Genomic DNA, 26,696 nt, shown 5'->3' with positions numbered 1-26,696 from the left:
CAAATTTAGTGACCAAAAACAACAGATTTGATATTTTACAGCTCTGAGTCTGCAGGGCTGTGTACCTGCTGGAAGTCCCAGAGGACAATCTATTTCCTTGCCTTTTCCAGCTTCTAGAATGTAGAAGTCACCTGCATTCCTTGACTTATGGTTCTTTCCTTCTTCATAACCAGCAACATAGTATCTTCTCTCCTCTCTGATCCCCTGCTTCCCTCTTCTAAGGATCCTTGTAATTATATCAAATCTACTCTCTAATCCGGGATAATCTCCTCATCTCGAGATTCTTAACTTAATCACATCTGCAGAGTCTCCCTTTGTCATCGTCACGAATTCTGAAGATTAGAACATGGACATCTCTGGGGAGCATTATTCCATCTTCTAAGAACCACTCTTATCTTAGACATATCTCTCTTCATATTTCTGTACTCTATGGCAAACTGCCACCTCTCTCCTCTCTCTTTTCCTGAAAACACTCAGCTGAGCATTTATATGCTTTTGGAAAAATTCTGTCCCTAATTAAATAAAAACTTAACCCGAACTACATATACCTATTGTCTGTCAAGAATACTCATGGTAGAGTCATTCTCTCAGCTGCTTTCAGAGGAGCAGCTTCAGAGTCTGAGCACTGAAGTGGCTTATATGAGGCCACACCCGAGTGATGGCAGGTGTCCTGACCTCCAAGCCAGTGCTTTCTGTACTGCTCCATATTTAAGAAGGTGAATGCAACAGCCTATATTTTCTCCATATAATGTTATCCCAGCCTTGGGATAATCTCCAGAGGAGAATTAGGCATTTGCCTAGTTGTCTATATGATCCTTCTAAACATATTTTTTCCTTGCAGGATCTGAGGGAAGAAAGATGACCTAATCTTGAAAGTCTTCCTAGAGATTTGGCTTCAATAGGAATTTCCTCATCCTGATCTGGAGAAGCCCAATTCTAGCAGGAGTCTACTAAATGAACTTGTTCACATTAATATTAACAAATTGGCCTCCCCAGGGTTGTGCAGGAAAGTCTTTAAGTGGATGCATCCCTGCAGCTACTCACTCTGGATATGCTAAACAGAGTTGTCCATCTGAGATCCTTCCTCCCAGGTCAATAACTGTGATTTGGATGACTGGCTTTGTGTCTCTGGGTTTGGAGCTTATATTTGAAATTAATCTTGTTTTCTCTGTTCTCTGTATCTTAACCCACAGCCAGGCTTCTCTTGTACTTTAGATTTTGCTCTTGTGGGGGCCGGCCACCTGTTTCTTTGAGATTTATTTCATTGCACCCAAAGGAAATTTCTATTATTAAAAGAGTCTGCAGTTTAAGTCCGATGATTCCAACTAGACCCTTCAAAATGTCAAGAACTGCCATTTCATGTGATATAACAATAAATGGACAAATATAACTTTATTTTTGTTGATATAGGTTATTATACATGCTCCACAAATTTTCAATTCTCAACAAAGCCTGACTCCAACACACCCAGCCTCACTCTACTCTTGGCTTTACTGCTCTCAATACACACCATCTGCAGTAAATTTCTATAAATATGGAGCACCTAGTTAATGTCTGCACTGTGTGTGCAAAATGTAGAGGCAAAAAGAAGAAAAAGATAGCCCCTGTCCTCCAGGAGCTCTCAGGCTGGCCTGTGAGATGGACACGAAGTGACTGACCATCCAATGTGATACAGGGAGGTCTCCCCACTGACTATAATGATTCCCACTTCTTAGCTCTTCTTTCTGTTTTCCTCACCTTTTTCTCTGAAGCTATTCACATTTCCATGTTCCTTTTGGACTCAGCTTATAACCCATCTCTCATTAAATATGTGTTAACCACTTGAGCCTCCTCTTCTCTGATTTCCTACAGGACCCTCAACTCAACATGTATTCGTCAATTGCCTTGTGTAGATTGTTAAACACTTGAGAGCTAGGATCTCTTCTTAAAGCTCTCCAATGGTTTTGTATTGCAAATGAAATGAAATCTAAGGTCTTTACAATGTCCTCCAGGGCCCTACATAATCTGATGTCTACTTCATCTCTGAGTTCATCTCCTACCACCCTCCTTCTTGGTTCAGCCACACTGACTTCCTTTCCGTTCTTGAAATACATCAAGCTCTCTGTTGTCTCAGAGCCTTTGTACTTGTTTCCTCTATCTGGAATCTCTTGCCCCAAGTCTTTGTATGACTCACTCTTCATGCTTCCAGTCTCAGCTGACATGTCGTATCTGCAGAGAGAGGTCCTCCCGGACCACCTGAGCTAAAAGTGGCCCTGGCCTCTCTGTGGTCTCTTGTACTCTTTTCCTCATTATCTACCTATGTATCTATCTGTGTATCTATCTATCTGTGTATCTATCAGTCATCTATCTATCTATATCTGTTTATCATCTATATATCCATCTATTCACTTATTTACTTATTCATTTAGTTTTGAGTAATTTATCTTGATTTGGCATTTATTTGTTGATATTTTCATGTCTGTCTCTTCCCTCTAGACTGCAAACTCCTTGAAGGTAGGAATTTTGTATCTAATTACATATAAATTATCTCTATTTAAAAAACCCTTTTATATTCATTAAGTTAAGGGAAACACAAATTTAAAATCTACAATATCATATAGTATTTTCCCCTTATCTGCAGGGGCTACATTATAAGACCTCCCCAGTAGATGCTTGAAACTGCATATAGTACTCAATCTTATATATACTGAGTTTTTTCCTATATGTACATACCTGTGATAAAGTTTAATTAATAGATTAGGCACAGTAAGAGATTAACAACAATAACTAATATTAAAATAGGATAACTATAACAGTATTCTAGCATCACTACTATTGTGCTTTGGGGCCAGTATTAAGTAAAATAAGGATGACTTGAACACAAGCCATGTGATACAATGTACAGTCGATCTGATAACTGAGATGGCCACCAAGTGACTAAGTGGTGGGGTGGGGGGAGGTACAGAATGTGGATACCTTGGACAAAGGAATGATTCATGTCCTGGGTGGGACAGAGTGGGATGGTGTGAGATTTCATTATGCTACTCAGAACAGCATGCAATTTAAAACTTATGAGTTGTTTGTTTCTGGAATTTTCCATCTTATATTTTTGGACCTCAGATGACCATGCGTAATTGAAACCATGGAAAGCAAAATTGAGAATAAGGGAGGACTACCATAATATTAAAATATTAAAATTTAGTTAGGTTTAGAGCTATACTTATTGATACAGAAGTTCCATGTAGCTCCTTGGAGACCTCAGTCTTTTACTCAATCAGAGCAGTGAAAACCTCATAAATCATAGAGGATGCAACATAAAAGGTATATTTTTAATTTTTAGTTTGCTTCTTTTTTTTTCATCTGGCAGGAAATTGGTTGAGACTTTTGACAGTCTGGGAATTTAAAACGTTTTTGGAAAAATAGAGATTTGCATTGCCCAGGAGTTCACTGATCATTTCTAGCTTCTGGTGTCTCCTTTGAGGATGGTGCTGCACAGGCCCTCAGGGTACATTTTGGATCCATGGTCCAGAGAATTCTTCTCCGAGGCAGGTTCCTTTCCTATCATCATGTTTTTCCATTAGGAAATCTGAAAGCTAGGAGAACATCTTTCAGTGCTAACAGCTCTTGCTCACGAAAGAATGCCAGATGTTGTTTGGTGACTTTTTAAATGAATATCCAGCCTACAAGCTATTCAACTGATGAGTGCCTGCTTCTGAACTGTTTAGTTAAAATTTTAGACTGCAAGCTCTTAAGTTTGAATGTATTCCTCATAGAGCAAGGTAAGGAACAATTGTTTATGCAAATATAAATATTCAATAATATGTAAAAATATATCCATTATCACTAATATTCAAGGAAATGCCAAGAAAAGGAGGTATTTTCACTTATGGACATGGCAAAGATTAAAAAAATAAAAATACTCATTGCTAATGGAATGTCAAAGAAAAGATACATCCACACAGTGATAGTGGGAATATAAACTGATATAAATGTTTTTGGAAAGTAACTACATCATGTGGAAATAATCAGGTGCAGAAAAAGATTTATTTCAAGGGCATTAATTGCAATATTACTCACAGTGGTAAAAGTTGGAGACAACCTACATTTCTCAATACGGTGACACAGTTAAATGGATTATGAGGCACTCAAAGAATAAAATGTTAAGCAACTGCTAAAATATTGTTTAAAAAGAATACTTATTAGCCTGGTGCAGTGGTTCATGCCTGTAATCCCAGCACTTTGGGAAGCCAAGGTGGGAGGATCATTTGAGGCCAGGAGTTCAAGACCAGCCTGGGCAGCATAGCAAGATCCCATCTCTATCAAAATAAAAAAATAAGGTGGCATGGTGACACAACTGTAGTCCTAGGTACTTAGAAGGCTGAGACAGGATGATTGCTTGAGCCCAGGAGTTTGAGGCTGCAGTGAGCTGTGATTTACACGACTTTACTCAAGCCTGGGTGAAAGAGCAAGACCCTGTCTCTGAAAAAATAATGTGTAATTATATGAGAAATTACTCAGGATAAAGTAAAACAACTACAGCAATAAAAAATATGATTTAATTTTATTCTCTTCTAAAGGCAGTATGGTAAAATGTTAAAAATGGGGCATCTATGAGTGGTGGGATTAGGAATGATATCTATTAGGTTGGTGCAAGACTAATTGCAATTAAAATTGCAAAAAAACGCAATTACTCTTGCACCAACCTAATATTTTTACCTTTTCTGTGGTCAGGATCTATTCCTTTAAAATCAGAAAAGAATTACATAACTAAACCCCCAAACAAAACACAGAAGCTCCTGGAATAACATGTATGCTCCTGTTCCTGACCATGCAGAAATATCCTCGGATTTTGTGGTTATGTTTCTATGCATCTCCATTATGGTGAACTGTTTTAGGGTCTGTACCACTGAATTAGATTTGCCTACATTATCATCGGCTTTCTTTTCATTTTGGAGATACAATTTTTTAGGCCTAGGGAAAGCTCTTACTTGGTTACAGAATCAGCTTTAAAACAGCAGAATCCAATCACCATAAGCCAAAAGACAGGATTCTCCCAGTTGCTACACAAGGCTGGAGCCAACATCCTTACTGGAAAGATGGAATCTGCCCCTGAAGCAAAGACCTCAGTTCCGTGACGTTGGTTTCTAATAGCTTGGTTTTCTTTCTTTTCTCATCGACTCTTCCAGAGGCAACTAAATGTGTTAATTTCATGGACTGTCCTAAGAATTCTAATTATCCTCAACAGGTCCATCTCCCAAAACTAGCAAGTAAAAGCACCCACCAGCACCAGGCCACACTATAGCTACTCTCTCCCGGACTGTGTCCACTCTCTCTCAGCTTGTCAACCATTGGCCTACCCCATTCTGCCTCTTGCATGTCCCTTGCCACTACAACTCCTTTTGCTGAGGTCATCAACAGCTTCCATTCTGCTAAATCCAATGAACATATTTCAAGCCTTCATCTCTCTCACTTGGCCCATCTGAAGCACTCAGCAGTGTTGTTCAAGTCCTCCTCAAAAAGATTTGGATTTTGTCTCACGGCAGTGAAAGCCGTGGGTTGTGTGTGCATGTCCACATGCAAGGTTGACGGTGACTTCATATCATTCTTTTAGGAATAAGCTATTCTGATTTTTTCTTCTTTAGTATGATATAAGAAGATTTTAAAAGATCCTCAGATGGACATGTCCTTTAGAAGATTTTTAATGATGCTACATTTTCAGTCCTTAACATGGTTTCTACTACTAGATGAAATTACAGAGTGCTATTTAGATGTGAGTATGCGGAGGACAGTGTGAGTCATCATCAAGAAATCAGTTTGCCATGATGCCTGGAATGTCTCTACTGAAAAAGTGATTTAGAAGGGAAAAAAAAGAGGCTCGACCTGAAAAAGAAATGGGAAACTCTGCTCGACAAACTTGAACAAGAATAAAAATATTCCTCAAGGCAGAGGGCTAGATGGTTTATAAACTTTCAGGTCTATCTGGACCGTTGGGTCATCTTTGCTCTTTGAGTCATGTGTGGGATTGACCTGTCTGAGACAGTCCCTCTCTCTGAGATCTGAAGCTCAGGTTGATGACATAAAATCCCTGTGCCAAGCCAGTCTGCTGGACCTGCTGCCATTGTTTTACACCTCCTCCAGAAGAGAGGGCCAAGATGCCTGGTGTCTCGAATCAGCCCAAGGAGAGCCCATTTTACTATGCTCTGCATTAAAGACATCCATGAGGTCATGGCCCCTCTGTCTTTAAGAAGCACAGTCTCCACCGGGCGCGGCTCACACCTGTAATCCCAGCACTTTGGGAGGCTGAGGTGTGCAGATCACCTGAGGTTGGGAATTTGAGACCAGCCTGACCAACATGGAGAAACTCCATCTCTACTAAAAATACAAAATTATCTGGGCATGGTGGTGCATGCCTGTAATCTCAGCTACTTGGGAGGCTGAGGCAGGAGAATTGCTTGAACCCCAGAGGTTGCAGTGAGCCGAGATCGCACCATTGCCCTCCAGCCTGGGCAACAAGAGTGAAACTCCATCTCAAAAGAAAAAAAAAACAAAATCAAAAACAAAAAACAAAACAAAACAAAAAACCACAATCTCTCCAGGACCAAGAGGGTTGGGAAACGGGATGGGCCAAACTGCATTTTCTTTCTTTTCTTTTCTTTTTTTTTGAGATGGAGTCTCACTCTGTTGCCCAGGCTGGAGTGCAGTGGCGTGATCTCGGCTTACCACAGCCTCTGTCTCCTGGGTTCAAGCAATTCTCTTGCCTCAGCCTCCCAAGTAGCTGGGACTACAGGCATGTGCCACCATGCCAGGGTAATTTTTGTATTTTTAGTAGAGACGGGATTTCACTACGTTGGCCAGGCTGGTCTCGAACTCCTGACCTTGCGATCCACCCACCTCGGCCCCACAAAGTGTTGGGATTACAGGCGTGAGCCACCACGCCTGGCCCTGCATTTTCTATTTTGACATCTGAAGAGTATTTTAATAAATAAGCCTCCACATTCAGAGTCTAGTATTGAGCGTGCTTAATTTGTATTGCCTGTCATAGGCGAGAGTTGGTAAATCCTCCCTGCCTGTGGTTTGGGTCTGGCCAGGGTCCCCATTCTATTCACTTAGTGAGAAATCTCCAAATAAAAAGGGGTGAATTTCTCTCGGGACACATTACAGGACTGAAACAGCCTCATTATTCTGAACTCTGGGTGTCATTCTGTTACAAGCAGAAAAAAGGTAAAGGTAAAATACGCACACACACACAGACACACACACAGAAGAGAAGAGCCTCTTTTTGGGAGGCTAAAAACAGAGATTAAATGGCTATATATCTGAGATGCAAATTATAGTGCTTAAACAAGTCTAGATAATCCTCACCTAAATAACAGTGTCACTTATATGATGCTTTCTATGTACTCGCCATGGTTTTAACTGATTTACATGCAGTTCTTGACTTATGATAAGGTACCTGATAAACCCATCATAAATTTAAAATATCCCAAGTTGAAAATACGTGACTGACTGGGAGCTGTGGCTCACAGTCACTTCCCAGCATTGTGGGAGAAGTATGGTTTCTATTGAACATGTATCACATCTGCACCATAAAAGTGGAAACGTCATTAAGTAGAACCATCTTAAGTTAGAGCTGTCTGTATAGTCTAACAACAACCCTGTGAGAGAAACACTATTTTTAACCACTCCCAAAGTAAAGATGAGGAAACTGAGACACAGAGCAGTTAAAACATTTGTTAAAAGTGACACAGCTGCTGTTAGAGCTGGCATGTGACTCCATTCAGAACAGCTTTAGAGACCGGACTGTAGGGCAGCACTGTCCAGTAGACTTTCTGTGATGATGAAAATATTTTCTGTGCTGTCTAATACAGTGGCCACTAGCTACATGTGGCTATTGAACACTTGAAATGTGGCTAGTGCAACTGAAGAGCTGAATTTTAAATTTAAAATTAATTTTAATTAATTGGAATTTAAATAGTTAACATGTGGTCAGTGGTTATTATACTGTACAGCATAGCTGCAGAGTCTGCACTTAATAAATTTTAGAAACAACACCAGAAAGGTGTGTTATCATTTACAGAAGAGGACATTGGGTGTCAGGCTAGCTGGGGAATTTATCCAAGTCTCTGAAGCTAGCATGGGAAGAGCCAGGATGCCAGCTTCCATGGCCATGTGCTCTGGTCACCAGCAGTGAACGCCTCCCCCAACCCCTCTGCAATCTACTCTTGGCTCTTCATCTCTTTCCAAATAGGATCCGAAAGCTTATCTTTCCTCCTTCACCCTTATCCAGAGTCTTTTTCCCTTCCTCTATTATTAATGTAGTAAAAGGAGAACAGTGCTTGGTGACGAACGTCATGCTACATGTGTGGGTGATGTGGGCTGTCCCTGTAGAGTTTAATTGGCCAAATTGGAACAGCTTAACTTGGTATCAAGTGTGTACTCATTCTTAACATCCTTAAGAGCTTATCCCAAACTACTCTTTGCTGTCTCTTTCTTCCTGATTATCTTTCCCTCCACCCTACCCCAGTTCTCCCATCACTGGTAACAAAACGTATGCCATATAAACAAAAGTGCCTTTGGCTGAAAGTCTTAAAGTTATAGCCACCTCCATCTTTGCTATTTAATTTTAAGTCTTCTCCTGCCAAGAAAACTTTTCAATTAGATTCACATTAGCTGATATTTCTTATTAAAGAAAAGATATATAATTATTTATGGTTTGGGAGACTGTCACTTTTTCCTAAGCACAGTTTTGAATACATCAACTTTATGTTAACTCATAACAAGCTGAGCACAGTGCCTTGTGGCCAGCAGCCTCCCAACAACTGTTAACATTTTATGGAGTTGCCTTCCTCTGCTGCCCTTTAATGACCTAGGACTTATCTGAGCAGGAAACCCTACTTTAACCACTGAACATGAACAGAGAAAACAGAACTGTATCTAACCAAGAAAAACCAAATTGAAATATTGGCCTACCAGTCAATCCTTTTTGGCATTAGAAGAGAAGAAATTCTGTTACTTTGTCAGCCAGCAGGCTGCCCGTCTAATCACAAACGGTGATCACATCTCATTTGGAGATGAAGACTCACCCAGCTCTCAGACACAAGCAGACAGAATCTAATGTTACCTGGTGGAGAGGAGCACACCAGGATTTCCAGTGACCTGGAAAGTAGGAGTCTGTTGGAAAGCAGGTTGAGAAATGACTGAGGGGGACTTTTTTAGGACAGTGAAAAATATGCAGAGAAAGGGCATTTGTGTTGGGGTCTCCTCGATGCTTCCAATTTCCCTGTGACACACCCTGGACTTTGTAGGTCTCAATGGTGATTGGCCTATACTAGTACAGCCAACCTGCTGGTACTAAAACAATCCAGAACCTTGATGTAGTGTTTCCATTTCCACTGACTTGTTTAGTGGGAAAAAGTTTATATGGTGGTATGAACAGAGAAGGAGAAAGAGATGAGGGAATTTTATAATTTTTCAAGATATGAAACCTAGCACTGTACTTTTAAACGGAAGTTCTTCCTGCTCCCAAACAATCAGATCTCCAAGCTGCCTCCTGGAGTCATCCCAGTGTCAACCCATGCTGGTTCCCTGTGGTCCGACTTTCAGAGCAATCGAGGGGAGGCCCTTCATACTGATGGACGGCTTGCCTTAGAAGGTGATTTGATCAGTCTTTCACAACTCCAGTTATTTTTTTTCTCCCTACAGGGTGCACTTGAATTGGTATTGTTGGTGAGAGCTGTGGCACCATGAACAACATCACATGCAGGTAGATGATGGACAGGTCTCCTTGTTCTGTCAGGCCAATTTCCAAGGACTCACAGCCCTGATACACGTTAGAATCACCCAGGGAGCTTTTTAAAATAGTAATGTCCAGCCACATTTCCAAGAGATTCATGTTGAATTGGTCTGAGTGGGAATCTAGCATCAGAGATATCAGAAGCCTTCCCAGGTGATTCTAATGTGCAGCCAGGGCTGGGTCTACCTGGATGGAGATGTGAGACTGTCAAGACACCATCCCCGTTCCCCTCTTTCTCTTCCTTCTTCTCCTTTTCCTCCCTCTTCCTTATCACTCTCTTCACTGTGTCCTGCAGATTCTGTAAGCCAAATAGAGTAGTTTCCACTGCCTGAAGTGGAGGGTTTTGTTTTCCTTTATGAACATAAAAATATTTTTTATCTCCTATAAACAAAAAATATATGCCAATTGTAAACACAATTGACCCTTAAACAACACTGGGGTTAGGGGTGCCGACCCCTGTGCAGCCTCAAATCTGCATGTAACTTTTGACTCTCCAAAAACGTAACTACTAATAGCCTACTGTTGACCAGAAGCCTTACCAATACCATAAATGGTCAACACATATTTTGTATGTCATATGTATTGTACACTGTATTCTTACAATAAAATAAGCTAGAGAAAAGAAAATGCAATTTTTAAGAAAATAATAAGAAATAGAAAATATATTTTCTATTCAGTGGAAGTGGATCATCATAAATATTTTCATCTTCATGGTCTTCATGTTGAGTAGTCTGAGGAGGAGGAGGAAGAAGAGGGTTTGGTCTTACTCTCTCAGGGGTAGCAAAGGTGGAAGAGGTGAAGGAGGTGGAAGAAATACATATTACAAAACTGAGATATTATTTTATGACCTTTTTAAAACTTAATGTATCAGCGATGTCACATATCCAAGAGAGTATATGTCATCTGTGTCATCTTAAAGAGCTGCAGGATTGTTCATTTTATGTACAACAATGGTTTAATTGCCTCTTAATGGAAATTGAAGCTATTCTCATTATTTTTCTCTCATAAGCAATGCTACAGTGGACATATATTTTGCAGACATGTCTGTATAATTCCTTAGGCTAAGCTCCTTGGAGAGGGGAGTGACCAAGTTAATGGGCATGCATGTTTTATGTTCTAGTGCCCTTTGCCAGACTGCCCTCTCAAAAGATTGTGCCAGTTTCACCACTCTTCAGTAGAATATGTCTTTGCCTATTTCCATATGAAGAAGGATTAATTTTTCATCAATCTTAGTAATCTCTGAATTTGGCAGCTCCCACAAAATAAAAATGTATGTTTGTGCACTTTGATTTAAGCTATATTTACCAAGTGCCTTATATGTGCTAGGAGCTAAGGATACCAGAACAGATAAGCCAGGACTCTTCCTTCAAGGTTCTTTCAATTCTCCTACCCAGTGCTTCTAGGTATTTTAACAGACATTAAAAAAAAAAAAAAAAAAAAAAAAAAAAAAAAAAAAATCGCTGGAAGTGGAACATGCGGCTTGAATAAATAAATGAAAACCCACCTGAGAATCTTGTGAATTTCTGCCTCCTTAGGTCTAGAATGGGGCCTGAGAGTCTACTAAGAAGCTTCCAGAAGGTGCCTCTACCTGTGCTGCAGTTGGTTTGCATCTAGCAGTAAGGCTCTACCCCACCTCTGGGTCTTCACAGTAGCTGCTTCTGTTTTGTTCTTCCCCACTCTTTGCCTAGCTCAGTTGTTCCCATGCCTGGCTGCACATGAGAATCACCTGGGAAACTTAACAAACTAAAAGCACAGACGCAGCTCCTCCTCAGGCTCTTTAATGGAGCTTCTGAATCCACATCTTTGGGAGTGGGATTCAAGAATTGGTATTTTAAAGAAAACCATTAGACCATATTTTTGCAATTCCTGGTTAGGCTGCTCTGACTAAACCTTCAGGTCTCACTCTGAGCATCACTTCTCATCTATGAATGAGTTTACACCCTATGTCACCCCTGTAAACTTTTATTATAGCACTGCACTTTTCCTTTGGAGCATGTTATGTAATAAATTAATTAATCGTGTCATTATTCATTGGAGTCTATGTCTCTTTTAGTCTCTGAGTTCCAGGAAGGCAGAGCTGTGTCTGTTGTAGGCACTGTAGTGTCCCTGATACCAAGTCAGGATCTGCTGGTAAGTAGGTGGCACTCGGGACATAGAAATGAATAGACATAAAACACTATAAATATTTTCACATTTGATTATCATGAATCTGTAAGGCAGGAAATATAGGCATTAATATCCTCATCTTACAGACACAAAAAGAGAGATTTGGAGAGACAGAAAGTGACTAGTTCAATAATAATACAGACTGAATCCAGACTGGGACACTGGCCTTCTTTTTGTTTTTTTGAGATAGAGTCTTGCTCTGTTACCAGACTGGAGTGCAGTGACATGATCTTGGCTCACTGCAACCTCCGCTTCCCGGATTCAAGCAATTCCCTTTCCTCAGCCTCCCAAGTAGCTGGGACTACAGGCGTGTGCCACCACACCTGGCTAATATTTTGTATTTGTGTAGAGACAGGGTTTCACCATGTTGGCCAGGATGGTCTCAATCTCCCGACCTCGTGATCCGCCCGCCTTGGCCTCCCAAAGTGCTGGGATTACAGGCGTGAGCCACCGTGCCCAGCCTTTTGAATGGTGGGCCAGTTCCCTCTCTGCAATGCAGGCTGCTCCTCTATAGCTCTTATATCAGCCCAAGCTGAGGAAGTTTGTTTAAATGTCCCCAGTGTGACACTTATGACCTCAGAAATTAAAAATGCTAACAGTTAGAGCTACCCGATGCCCTGGGGAGAGGCACTTTGCTTGAACAGTGACACGAAGATTGCCTCCTTTGAGAATAAACAATGGTTCCCCAGGTCACCTCCACATTTTACTTTTTTAACATAAGCAGGGGAGAAAACGTATCTAGATCAATCAGCTAAATATCACCTCTCAAACCACGGAGGCATGGGAAAACTGAATGACAGCGAGGATGGAAAGCAATTTAAACTCTTTCCAAGGAAATCTTTATAATTCCAGGGGCAGAGGTCTGATGGGTGAAGGCTTTAGTCTAGGGAAATGCCAAAAACTGTGGCTGCTGTGGTTTTACCTGTTTGCAATTTTATGTGCAGGGGGGAAAAGAGGAAGACCCTGAGCTATAATTAAATGATGGTTGTGACTGGACATGTGTGTGTAACGAAGGGTTGACCTGAAAATAGGGCAGTCCTCCTCAGTTCTATTAGCCTTAATGCCACCTTTTTAATAGCACACATTTCATTACAAATATGATGGGGCATTCTGCCCATTTCTATGCTGAAATGAAGTTCATAGATAGTATAACCAACCCACAAGCATTATTCAAGAAAAATCAATATAGTACACTCACTATAATATGAAGAAGAACTAGAAGGCAATTAATTTATAGTAAAAAATGCTCTTTAAACTGTAAATGCACAAGAATGATATAATGAAATACTCAAACTTGCATCTATGCATAGAGTCACTGCAATTGCAATAGCCATAAACCATGAAGTGTGGGTGTTGGTGATTCAGATACTACTGGACAGGGTTTGTGGTGAAGTGGTTTTGTGAAATGGTAAATGACTCTTGTAAACTTCCAAACTAAACCAAATGCCATCTTTGCTTGATTTTTTTTTTTTTTTTTTTTTTTTGAGACAGTTTCGCTTTTGTTGCCCAGGCTTGTGTGCAATGGTGGGATCTTGGCTCACTGCAACCGCGGCCTCCCAGGTTCAAGCGATTCTCCTGCCTCGGTCTCCTGAGTAGCTGGGATTACAGGTGCCTGCCACCACGCCTGAATAATTTTTATATTTTTAGTAGAGACAGGGTTTCATCATGCTGGCCAGGCTGGTCTCGAACTCCTGACCTCAGGAGATCTGCCCGCCTAGGCCTCCCAAAGTGCTGGGATTACAGGTGTGAGCCACTGCAGCCGACCATCTTTCCTTGATTTGTATATTGGTTGTCTTTCTGAAAAATTCAGCACATATAATTTTTAAAAGTGAAGTATAATCCACATATTATAAAATTCATCCTTTTAAAGTGTATATTTAAGTGTTTTTAAATACAGTATATTCACAGAATTGTGAAACTATCACACTGATTTAATTTTAGAACATTTTAGTTACCCTCTCAAAAATCCCATACCCATGAGCATTGCTCCTCGCCAACTCCTGGCAATCACTAATCTACTTTCTTTCTTTATGGATTTTCTTATTTTGGACATTTCACATAAATTCAGTAATACGATATGTGGCCTTTTGTATCTGGCTTCTTTCACTTATCATAATGTTGTCAAAGTTCATCCGTGTTGTATCACATATCAGAACTCCATTTCTGTTTTATGGCTGAATAAAAGGCCATTATATGGCTATACCATATTTTGTTCACTCATTCATAGTATTCAGTTGATACCATTTGGATTGTTTTCACTTTTTGGATATTATGAATAATGTTGCTGTCAGCATTTGTGTACAGATTTTTGTGTGGACATTCATTTTCAGGTCTCTTGGATACATACTGGGAGTTGAATTGCTGGATCATATGGCATCTCAGTGTTTAACATTTTCAGGAACTGCTGGCCTGTGTTCCGAGACAGCGGCACCACTTTGCATTCCCACCAGCAATGGATCAAGATTTCAATTTCTCTACATCTTTCTCAATACGTGTTATTGTTCATCTTTTTAAAATTACAACTATCCTAAAGGGTGTGAAGTTGTATCTCACTGTGGTTTTATTTTTATTTCCCTAATGACTAAAGATCTTGAGCATCTTTATCAGCCATTTGTACCTACCTTTGAAGAAATATCTATTCAAATAATTTGCCCATTAAAAATGGGTTATTTCTCTTTTCATTGTTGAGTCATAAGATTCTTTATATATTCTGGATTCTAAATCCTTCTCAGATATATGTTTTGCAATATAAACCATTCTGTGCTTTTCCTTTTCACTTTCTTAAAGGTTTCATTTGAAATGCAAAAGTTTTTTGGTTTTGAAGTAGTCTAATTTATCTATTTTCCCTTTTATTGTTTATGCTTTTGATATCATATCTAAAAAATGTATTGCCTAATCCAAAATTATAAAGATTTGTGACTATATTTTGTTCCAAGAATTTTATTGTTTCAGCTCTTACATTTTGGTCTTTAATCCATTCTAAGTTAATTTTTGAATAACGACTGAGGAAAGAGGTAAGGGTTCACCTTCATTCTTTTTTTTTTTTTTTTTGAGACGGTGTCTCGCTCTGTCGCCTAGGCTGGAGGGCAGTGGCGCAATCTCGGCTCACTGCAAGCTTTGCCTCCCGGGTTCACGCCATTCTCTTGCCTCAGCCTCCCGAGTAGCTGGGACTACAGGCACCCGCCACCGCGCCCGGCTAATTTTTTGTATTTTTAGTAGAGACGGGGTTTTCAGTAGAGACGGGATTTCACCGTGGTGTCCATCTCCTGACCTCATGATCCACCTGCCTCTGCCTCCCAAAGTGCTGGGATTACAGGCATGAGCCACCGCGCCCGGCCCACCTTCAGTCTTTTGCATGTGTGTATCTAGTAGACTCAGCACCATTTGTTGAAAATACTGATCTTTTCCCTATTGAATTGTCTTGGTGTCAAGACAATTTGGTGTCTTAGTGCCAAGACAATTCAACAGGAAAAATAAGAGTCTAGAAATACACTCTTACATTCATAAATTTAATAAAATTGAAAATAAAATTAAGAGTCCAGAAATACACCCTCACATTGTTGGGCATTGAGATCAGTTGCCCAACAATGTAAGGATGTGTTTCTGGACTCTTAATTTTATTCCATTGATCTATATATCAATCTTTATAGCACATGTAAAATTTATACATAGTACTTTATGTTTATATGCAAAATGGAATTATGTTCTGGGCTGCTGAGATCATTATTAACAGGTTTTTGACCTGTATGATTGTCTGGTAGTATATTTGAAAGTGAATTCTTCCTCATATGTGACTGTGCTGCCCATTGCAGTACATCTAACATTATTAGCCTCTGACAACTAAATGACACAGTGTCCCCCAACTGTTTTGATAGTGAAGACATCTCATACATTTCTAGAACATTGCTTAGGAGGCAATATCACTCCCATTGAGAGCTTCTTTTCTAAAGTTACCTTCTGCATCCTTTTGCCTATTTTCTTCTCTGCCTTTTCTAGCCCATGTCCCACATGGTTAAAATAGGAATCTGTCCAGGTTATTCCTTGCTTAATGCTTTCGATGACTCTTTATGGTCTGTAATATGAAGTTCAAACTTCTCAACATGACTTATCAGTTTGATCACCTTCCAAATCCTTTTCCTGCAAGCCACCTAGCCTATGGCTGTGAGATTATTGATCTCCACATGCACTGCCCCTCTACCAGGTATACCTACAGCTCTTTGAAAATCACATTCATCTTTTGGAACTAGCTGCATCAGCTCCTATGAAAGCCTTGCTGTTCTTCTCTTCACCTAGTTGTGCCCTGCCTTGAGCTCCTCAAAGTGCCTTTTGGGGAGTTTCATTCTGGCATTTATCATTCTGAAATGCAAGAGCTGGATTCTCTTTCTGCCACTGACTGTAAGTGCCCTGTCTTGTTCACCTTGGCATCCCTGGCTCTACCTCAGTCCCAAGCACAGTGCCTAGCGTATCATTCAGGTCAGTAAATTTTGGTTGAAAGAGCGAATCTTCAGTATTGCCATATGTTCTTACACCTTAGGAAACTAACTGTTCTAGCTCTCCTGAGACATTGATTAGTCTTGCAGCTTATAGAGATGTATTGCCATTTGTTTATATACTACATATGCCCTTATCTGAGATGGTAGGCAATCTGTATGTGTAATTTTAGGGAGTAAGGGAAAATCCCAGTTCAAAACAGTAACATTGTCATCATCGTCATCGTCATCATCATCGTCATCGTCATCATTGCAACAACAGAAAGCCTGCCAAATAGCAAGAATTCTTTAATGGGGCAAAACTTTTTTGTCCATAAGGAAAGAGGCAATTTAAAACTCAAATATCCCATGTGAGATGTTCAAGGATGGTGGAAATGTCTGGTAGAGGATGAGCTGAGGCTATGAACAGATGAAGAAGCCCTAGGACCTAAAAGGAGTCATAGTGCAGGGGCCTCTGACATGAGAACAGGTGGGAGAATAGGTTTGTCTGAATTGCAGCTGCTATGTTTAAACAACTTGCTTGCCAACATTGGCACTGGAGTCAACCATAAACACCAATGCTCCCATTGCAGCTCTGGTGCCCCAGCCACTGTTAAAAAAACTCTTTTTTTTGTTTGCATGATTTGACATTTTAACATTACCTTTTTTCCTCTTTCCAAAATTAATACACATTAATTGGAAAAGTCTTGAGAAACATGGCTAAATAGAAAGAAGCAATACCCATCACCATGAATTCCACTGCCTACAGATGGCACTATGAATATATCAGTGTGTATATTTCCAGTAGCTTTGTTTCTCTCCATATTTTTAAGACCTCCTTGGTGTGACTCTGATAGTCAGCTGTTAGGGAAAACTGCAAATTGCAGAGCTAAAAAAGAAAAAAAAATGGGCAAGAGCAAGAAGAGGAGGAAAACAATAAATGTTGAGACATTTGCCAGCTCTTCTTTTCTGTCTGGGAACCATGCTGGGCATGGCTAGGAGTGATTAGAGTATTGATTCTATTACATCTTCCACTGCACAGCCATGATGTCAGTAATGCAATTCAGAATGACCAGAATGAAATTAACCATGAGTCAGATGCCAGCTCCTGGCTTGTTAAGCTAAGGAGAAATAGTTCTTGTAGGAGGTTTATTAATTCACATTTTGTCTTCCATGCCTATGTTTCATTTATTCAGTACAAAGTCCCAGGGGCCATGTCGAAATTGCACTGTAACTGATGTTCAGCATTTCCTTTCCCAGCTGGGTGGCTTCTTCTTCATCTCCACAAACAGCCAGCACTAGGCCTTTGTGTGTCTCTGACACAGTCCCTTTCTCTCTCTCCACAGCATTCACCTGCTGCAGCCTTCATGAGCCACCAGCTGCTCTGACCACTGCAGTCACAGCCTGATTGGCGTCTGCTTTCAGTCCCTTCCTCCCCATTCTCTGCACCACGGCAGAGGTTCCTCCGAAAGTCCAACTGTGGCTATTATCCCTTTGCTCAGGAGCCTTCAAGAACGCCCTGACGCAAAAAGAATGAAGTTTATGTCCTTAGGTTATTTGCCCTCATCTATTTTTCCTTACTTACAGTCCCTTATTTGAAGATGGCGCCAGTGGAAAGTAATCTATGAAGAGGTTGCCAAGCACTTTAAAAAAAATATTGCTTGTGGGACGGGCGTAGTGGCTCACACTTGTAATCCCAGCACTTTGGGAAGCTGAGGTGAACGGATCACGAGGTCAGGAGTTCGAGACAAGCCTGGCCAGCACGGTGAAACCCTGTCTCTACTAAAAATACAAAAAATCAGCCGGTCATGGTGGTGTGCATCTGTAATCCCAGTTATTCGAGAGGCTGAGGCAGAAGAATTGTTTGAACCTGGGAAGCGGAGGTTGCAGTGAGCCAAGATCGCACCACTGCACTTCAGCCTGGGCGACAGAGCGAGACTTTGTCTCAAAAAAAAAAAATTGCTTGTTTGGCTCATTATGAAAGTTATACAGCTCATTGTGGACAATTTGGAAAATACAAGGAGCGTGAAGAAAAAAATAATAATCACCATATTCCACTGCCTAGAATTGGCCACTGTTAACATTTTGGTTGAAAATGGTCTGAAATTATATTCAAAGTGTATATACAATATTGTATCCTGCTGTTTTCACTTATTATATTAAGAACATTTGTTCAGATGATTAAAATATTCTTATAAAATGTGATCTGAATGGTTGTTCAGTGTTTCACTATATCCAGTCATGCATTACTTAATGATGGAGCTATGCTTGAGGAAGACTTCCTTAGGCAATTTCATCATTGTGCAAGCATCATAGAATGTACTCACACAAACCCAGGTGGCACAGCCTACTATACACCTAGGCTACATGGTACTGCCTGTTGCTCCTAGGCTACAGACCTGTACAGCATGTGCCTGTACTGAATACTGGAGGCAATGAGAACAGAGTGGTATTTGTGTATCTAAATGTAGAAAAGTTATAGTAAAAATATAGCATTATAATCTCACGGGACCACGGTGTTGTATATGCAGTTTGTTGACTCAAACGTCATTACACAGCACATGACTTTAGTGACATAATTGATATAATTATCTATGTTGGTATTGTTAGACATTTAGTTTTCTATCAAATTTTTGCTATTATAAATAATACTACAATGAACTTGTTTGCATATAAATCTGACAACATCTTTGATGTTTGCTTAGAAGAGATTCCTAGAAGGAGATGGTGCCTTACAACTCTTCTGCTCATTGCTTTAATAATTGGCATAGTTTCTTTATCTCCCCTACTAAATGTGCAAACTGGCACAAAATTCTGCCCATAGTGGGTGTATCACAATGTTGGTTGTGCTAAAGTATGGTTTACCTCCCTGGGCTTTAGTTTCTTCTTTAGTAAAATGAAGATGTTGAATTATATCACCTTTTTGCAAAGAGATGCTATGTTTTTTGTACTTTCAGACCTTAGCTAACATGTATCTGAGATATGATACTCGTAAATAGTTGTGATCACAGCCCATTTCTTATATTGTGAACTCATTTTCTGTGGGGCTTGGAATGGCCTACAGCCTGGATAAGGACTGGTGTCTCGCTGTCCAGAGGCAATATGGCAAAGTGGGAAGTCTTTGGCTTTAGCTTTGGCTTTAATTTCTTCTGTGCAAACTTGGGTAAGTACCTTAGCCTTTCTAAATTTCAGATCTTCTGTAAATACCATTAATCATGTCTACTTTGCAGATTTGGTGGGAGGACTAAATGGGATGATATATGTAGGGCTCCTTGTAATAGTAGGGTTTTAATAGTCACAGCTATTATTGTAAGGTATATCTCAGTAAATCACTTAGGCCTTATGTGGCCTGGATGCAACAAAAATGTTGGATATGCGGGGTTATTCTTTGAGGAGGGCACTAATACTTTTTTTCAACATCAGCACAGAGAACATTGAGTTGCTATAAAAGCCTGTTTTCTGCGTGTGTATTTTATTAGCAGAATCTCAACACAGGCCCTATTTAGGCATTCCTCAGAAAATCTAGAGGAACTAGGTATTGATTTTTGCCTACCATAGACAGACATAGACACACTGAAGGAAGCCACTTCATTTTTTTTTCATGTGAATTACTTCAAGATCTACATTATTCTTACTAATACATGGCCTACCAGGCTCTGCCCCACTCTTATCACGTTTGTAACAAAAGTAATAATAAATGAATGAATGAAAGTCTCTTTAAAAATGTGGTGCTCATGAGGCTTTTTTGGCCCCTCAAAGAATTCCTTTCTCTTGCACCCATTTCTCAGTCCTAATCAGTCAGAGGGCAGATCAGAGTTCTCAGAGTCAGTTCTTTCCCATGGCTTCCAGGTGGGTTATGAAGCACAGTTCTCCTATTGAGTGTATTCTGTGGTAGCTTCCTGCCTTGTTGATTTATTTATTTTTGGATAAATTGGTTGGTCTTCTTATTGGGTATAGGCCATCCAGGACTTTCTAACAGGATGTGTTACGGGGATCCACTGGTAAGGCCATCCTTTGGAATGTGGAGCCCATTTTTTTTCAGAAACCTCACAGCGATGGGCAGTTCTGTTGCCCAGCTGAGCCTGGTCTCCAGAAAGCAAGGTGGGAAGTTGGAGTTGTCCAATTTTGTTACCTAGAGACGTTCAATTCCATTCATAAAACTCTTTTTTTTTTTTTTTCACAAATAGCACTTTTTATTTGACACTAATTGAAGTCTGAACTTTAAACAGATTCTTGGACTGGTGGTTCATATCCATCAGCTCGTTCAACTTTAGTACCCGTCTCGTCCCCAGTGGCTTTTCCAGAACTCCTGCCTTCACCATGAAGCTCCATGAGCTTTCCCAATTCAAACTTGGGCTTCTTCAGCATTTTTACTTTTCTAACGAAGACATCATGGAGAGGATAAATAGATTGGCAAGCCTTTTCTATGTCTTTTCCAATGCTGTCTGGAATCAACTTATTGACCACTTCTTTCAAGTCATTTGTCTGCACCTCTCGGGTCATGATTTCCATCATCTTCTTCCGGATTTGGCGGACCTGTTGGTGCTGAGCATAAGAGATCTTCCGTATCTGTTTGTTGCGTTTTTTAGTAAAACCAACACAGAACAGACGAAGCAAGTAACCATCGGTAGTCTTGACATCAACATGAGCTTCAATCGTTGTCTGCCACTTTTTGACCATGGAACACATTTTGTCACGGGTAAGATCCATGCCATGGAAGTTAGTCAGGCAGTTTTTGCCCTGAACATCTTCAGTAATCAGCTTGAATTTTCTAAATGCAACTTCATCATTCTGCAAATCAGCAAGACTCACTTCAAACACACGACCCTTGAGACCATCAGATGCAATTTTGGTTCCTTGGGTCCTGGTGACGAGCGTCTTTCCAATATTTCTTATATTGAACATAGCAGGTGCTTTCACATCATACCAATCTTTCTTAGAAAATGGATCAACCACTTTCTTCTTGGCTCCCTTTTTGCCACCTTTCATAAGGCGCTTGTTCTTGCCAACCACCATGGTGCTGATCAGAGAGCCAAAATGGCCATAAAACTCTTAATAAATACTGATTCTGTGTCAGGTGCTGTGCCAGAGCAGGAGATAGAAGGGAAGATGTTCCTGCCCTCAGGGATCTCATATTCAGTTACTTTTAGCTTATGAAGTGAAAATATCATTGAATTGGAAGATGTGGACTGACCAGAAGGAAGCAGTATGACCTAGTGTGTAAGAGTGGAGACCTGGCATCCAAACCTTGGTTCAAATCCCAGCTCTTTCACTGACCAGCTGTGTGATCTTGTTACTTGAGCTCTCCACATCTCGGTTTCATTTTTTTCCTTTTGTAAAATGGGGATAATAATAGTATCTTCCCCAAAAGTATTATTGTAAGGATTAAAGGAGATGCTTTTTGGAATGTGCTTGGAAGATGTGGGGTATATAGTAAGCATTTGTAAATAGTGTTTATTATTATTCAGAGGCAAGGACCCTGAATTCTAGTTCTGTTTCCCACTGAATAGTTTAGTGATCTTGAGCAAGACTTATGCCTCCGAATTAAAAGGCAAGGAAAGAGGTAGAAAGGGAGTTACTGTATTTAGGCCAATTGGTCCTGATTATCAAAGGGGAAATTGGGTTACACTACACACTGGGGGCAAAAAGTCTGTCTGAGATACTGAGATTTCCCTAGGACATCCCAGTACTTCCATGTCTTTTGGTTAAAGTCAATGGAGGCTGGGCACCGTGGCTCATGCTTGTAATCCCAGCACTTTGGGAGGCCAAGGTGGGTGGATCACTTCAGGTCAGGAGTTCAAGACCAGCCTGGCCAACATGGCAAAACCCCATCTCTACTAAAAATGCAAAAATTAGCCAGGTGTGGTGGTGCACACCTGTAATCCCAGCTATTCGGGAGGCTGAGACAGGAGAATCGCTTGAACATGGGAGGAGGAGGTTGCAGTGAGCTGAGATTATGCCACTGCACTGCAGCCTGGGTGACAGACTGAGACTTCCTTTCAAAAAATAAAATAAACAAACAAATAAAGTCAATGGATCACCGCAACAGCCCGTTTCAGGCAGGACTGCTCTGAACCTTGGTATTCTCAGTTTAGAAAATAAAAGGGCAGAGTAGAAGGGGTTAACTACTTAAACTCCCTTTCAGGTGTACACTTCTCAAGTTCAAAATCCCCATTCTACTTCTGACTTGCTGTGCTTTGTACACCAAGGTATCTGGGAAAATAGTCAGTTTTATTTTCAGATTACCATGATAGATGTGAGTAGCTCAGTAGTAAGACTGTGCAGCTGAAATTCAAATACAAAACACACCTACTTCATATGAAAAGTGTCAAATGACAGAGTGAAACAAGATGTTTTTCCTACAATGTTATTCTGAATGGAGAATTACAAAGCTGGATTTCATGACTGGGCTCTTTTGCTCGCTACAAATGTAAGATTATAGTATAAAAATGGCTTGTTTAAGCTTCTGCTTACACCTAAGCAGAAGAGGTGGTCATTCCTTCCTGTTATAATAATGCTGAGTCCTGATACCAATCGTTTTCCTTGTGTGTGGGCCTGCTTAACTGAAGAAATGTAAGCTGTTGATTTTCATGTGGGTAACCACCTGGCCAAGTGCTGTGTTGGGAGGTTTATGTAGGAATCCAACTGCATGAAAATCTGCTTCACAAAACCTACAATACCAGACAGGGCTTTCCAAACTTTTTCCCCACAAAATTATTACTTAATATGTTCCTGTCAATTGCCGCCAATATTAAACTGATAGAGGACAAGTTAAACAGCACACTTGTGTTTTCAAAGGGTCGTGTCAACTTTTAGATTTTTTTCAGGGGACAAAATATAAAATGTAATTTTCTTCTGTTTCAGAGAGGTGAATTGTTATTAAGTTAAAATTGATTTCTTAAGTGATTGTCTTCTAAATATCAGAAAAGATATTTCTCTCAATCAGAAGAGCTAATCGATTTCAGAAATATAATGCTACCTGTTTTCCTTAAAGGTATTGTTGCTATATGATAATAATTGACTATCATTATAGAGAAAATTTATTAAGCGGGAGAAAGATCCATAACATCACTTTAACAGTATTAGTTTGAAAATATTTTTATATAAGAGATGCGACAGTCACTATGTGATTTTTTGTTCAGTTTCTTTTTCTCTGGCAAATTTATTTTCACCCTTGAACACTCATTAGTTTGCATTATTCAGGAAAAAGATGTTGATTAATCCATGTCCTAATTAAATGCCATAGTTTTTCTTTTAAAGTTATTAATTCTGATACTTGGATTAAAAAATAACCCAATAGACTCAAGTGACATAATACAGTTTATCTGTCACTCTCTTTTCCTCTCCCTCTTTTTTATCTTTCACTTTCTTTTGAATCTGGGAAGTTACACTGCAGGTTGGCTTCAGTAAGTGGGACCCTAGTCTCACACAATGTGTAATTAGCAACTAAATAAAACCAAACACTTTCTGTCCACTGGGCTTTCGCAGGAGAGGAGGACTGGATAGACTTTGCCACCTCTCTAGCCTGGTTGTCTTTACCAAATGTTTTTGGAAGGACACAGCATTATTGAATAAAGAAAATCCCATAGCTCTTTTATTTTTGGTAAATTTTTTTCTCATCAATAATTTTCTAAAAAATGAGTGACTTAAAGCATAATCCCAATTAAATTCCCTTTTGAAGCAAACCTTACATTAGCTTTCAGGGGTGGAGAGAAACAGCACAGGAGGTCTATTGCTCAAGTAATTCAATCATTTTAAATTTAAGTTTCTGAAAACCTACCTTCAACAGAAAAATTTCTTTTCTTAAGTTTAGATTTCTGTTAGCAGAGTGGTAAGTATATTAGTTGTAAATCTTGACACCATAATAAACTGAACTTAAAAGGTAGGGGGAGGAGAGAAAAAAAGAAAAGCCAGAGACCTAGAGAATAATATTCAAAGCATATAATGAACAAAAGATTAGTATAAATAATATGTATTTAAAAATTCCTACAGATTTTTAAGAAAAAAAGCAAACAATATGGCAGAAAATGGGCAATGGTTAGGAGCAAGCAATTCACAGAAAAGGAAGTCCATATGGCCAAAAAACACGTGCAAAGTCCTCATGAGTCATCAGAGAGATACAAATTAAATCCATGTGAAGCTACTTCAGACTTATTATTTAAGCAGCAATTTTAAAGTTTGATAACACTAGGCGCTAGCAAGGATGTGCATAAAAAATAAACATTGCCTCTCTGTAGACCCCCTCATGTTTCATTCTTTTTCAGGGTACTCTATTGAACCTAGCAAGCTTCTTGCAACAAATATTTTTTAATTGATCCACAGACTCCTCAGTCTGGGTAACTGCTGTGTGTGTATCTTCGTACGAAATATATGTGCAGTTTTCCACTTAAACTGCTTTGGTTAGTGGTGCCTTAAGCCTCAGGTCTATTGGGGTGTCATGAAGAGAGTACTGGATTAGTAGCCACAAGTCCAGGGCTTAGACTAATCTGTTGTGGACAAATTGTGTGTCTTTAGACATATCATTCTACCTTTTGGAGCCTCAGTTTCTTTGTCTACAAAATGAGGCTAGAATATCTGCTCTGCTTACCCCACAGGGTTATGACAAGGATTAAATGAAAAATGCTACATGGAAAAGTGGTAAAAACTTTAAAAGTCTACCCATGGGGTATTGTTGATCACGTGTTGTTTGTAGAACAGGACATGGCCGCCGAGTAAACAGACAACCCACAGAGTGGGAGAAAATCTTCACAATCTATACATCTGGCAAAGGACTAATATCCAGAATCTACAACAAACTCAAACAAATTAGCAAGAAAAAAACAAACTATCCCTTCAAAAAGTGGACTAAGGACATGAATAGAAAATTATCAAAAAAAGATATACAAATGGCCAACAGACATATGATAAAATACTCGACATCACTAATGATCAGGGAAATGCAAATAAAACCACAATGTGATACCACCTCACTCCTGCAAGAATGGCCATAATCAAAAAATAAAAATATAATAGAAGTTGGCACGGATGTGGTGAAAAGGAGACACTTTTACACTGCTGGTAGAAATGTAAACTAGTACAGCCACCATGGAAAACAGTGTGGAGATTCCTTAAAAAACTAAAAGTAGATCTACCGTTTGATCCAGCAATCCACTACTGGGTATCTACCCAGAGGAAGAAAAGTCATTACAGGAAACAGATACTTGCACACACATATCTAGAGCAGCACAATTCGCCAATTGCAGAAATGTGGAACCAGCCCAAATACCCATCAATCAACAAGTGGATAAAGAAACTGTGGTATATATATACAATGGAATACTACTCAACCATAAAGAAGAATGAATTCATGGCATTCGCAGCAAACTGGATGGGATTGGAGACTATTATTCTAAGTGAAGTAACTCAGGAATGGAAAATGAAACATCATATGTTCTCACTCATAAGTGGGACCTAAGCTATGGGGATGCAAAGGCATAAAAATGATTCCATGGACTTTGGGGACTCAGTGGGGAGGGTGGGACGGGGGTGAGGGGTAAAAGACTACAAATTGGGTTCAGTGTATTTTGCTTGGGTGATGGGTGCAACAAAATCTCATAAATCACCACTAAAGAACTTACTCATGTACTCATACCACCTGTTCCCTCAAAACCTATGGAAATAAAAAATTTAAAAAATATAAATCAGGATAGTAAACCACAGAGGCAGCAATGAGATTTCCCAATGCTTCTGTCATTGTTTAGCTGCAGTCTTGCTACAAGAAATATTATTATTATTATTATTGTTATTCCTTTTTTTTTTTTTTTTTTTGAGACAGCGCCTTTCTCTGTCACTCAGGCTGGAGCTCAGTGGCACGATCTCAGCTCACAGTGACCTCTGCCTCCTGGGTTTAAGGAAGTCTCATGAGTCAGCTTCCTGAGTAGCTGGTCTTACAGGCGCACACCACCACACCTGGCTAAGTTTTGTATTTTTAGTACAGATGGGGTTTTGCCATGTTGGCCAGGCTGGTCTCAAACTTCTGGCCTCAAGTCAACTGACCGCCTGGTCTTCCCAAAGTGCTGGGATTACAGGTGTTCACCACTGTGCTTGGCCAAGAAATATTATTCACCTGTAAAACTCCCATTAATGGTTAATGTGCTGACCAAAGGAACCCTACTGATATTCTAGATGGTTTAGATGAAGCTTCTTTTTGGTCGTTTAACTTGAATAATTGCATCTCATTCTCTCTTCTATTAACACCCTTCCATTTTTAAAAAAAGTCAATATAACATTTGCCACCATGATGCCTTTCT

The 26,696-nt window shown here is 39.8% G+C and overlaps 1 protein-coding gene and 1 pseudogene across 2 annotated transcripts in view; both read right to left on the bottom strand.

The window, feature by feature from the left end:
* SLC7A14 (solute carrier family 7 member 14) overlaps positions 1 to 26,696 on the bottom strand; it is a 117,823-nt gene that overhangs the window by 71,583 nt on the left and 19,544 nt on the right. The window lies entirely within an intron of this gene.
* On the bottom strand, positions 20,571 to 21,444 carry LOC104667729 (annotated as a pseudogene). The gene has a single exon (XR_748758.2). The product of XR_748758.2 is annotated as a 40S ribosomal protein S3a pseudogene (transcript).

The sequence above is a fragment of the Rhinopithecus roxellana genome, chromosome 1 (assembly GCF_007565055.1).
Source record: "Rhinopithecus roxellana isolate Shanxi Qingling chromosome 1, ASM756505v1, whole genome shotgun sequence".
NCBI lineage: Eukaryota > Metazoa > Chordata > Mammalia > Primates > Cercopithecidae > Rhinopithecus > Rhinopithecus roxellana.
This window is presented reverse-complemented; position numbering and strand designations above follow the sequence as displayed.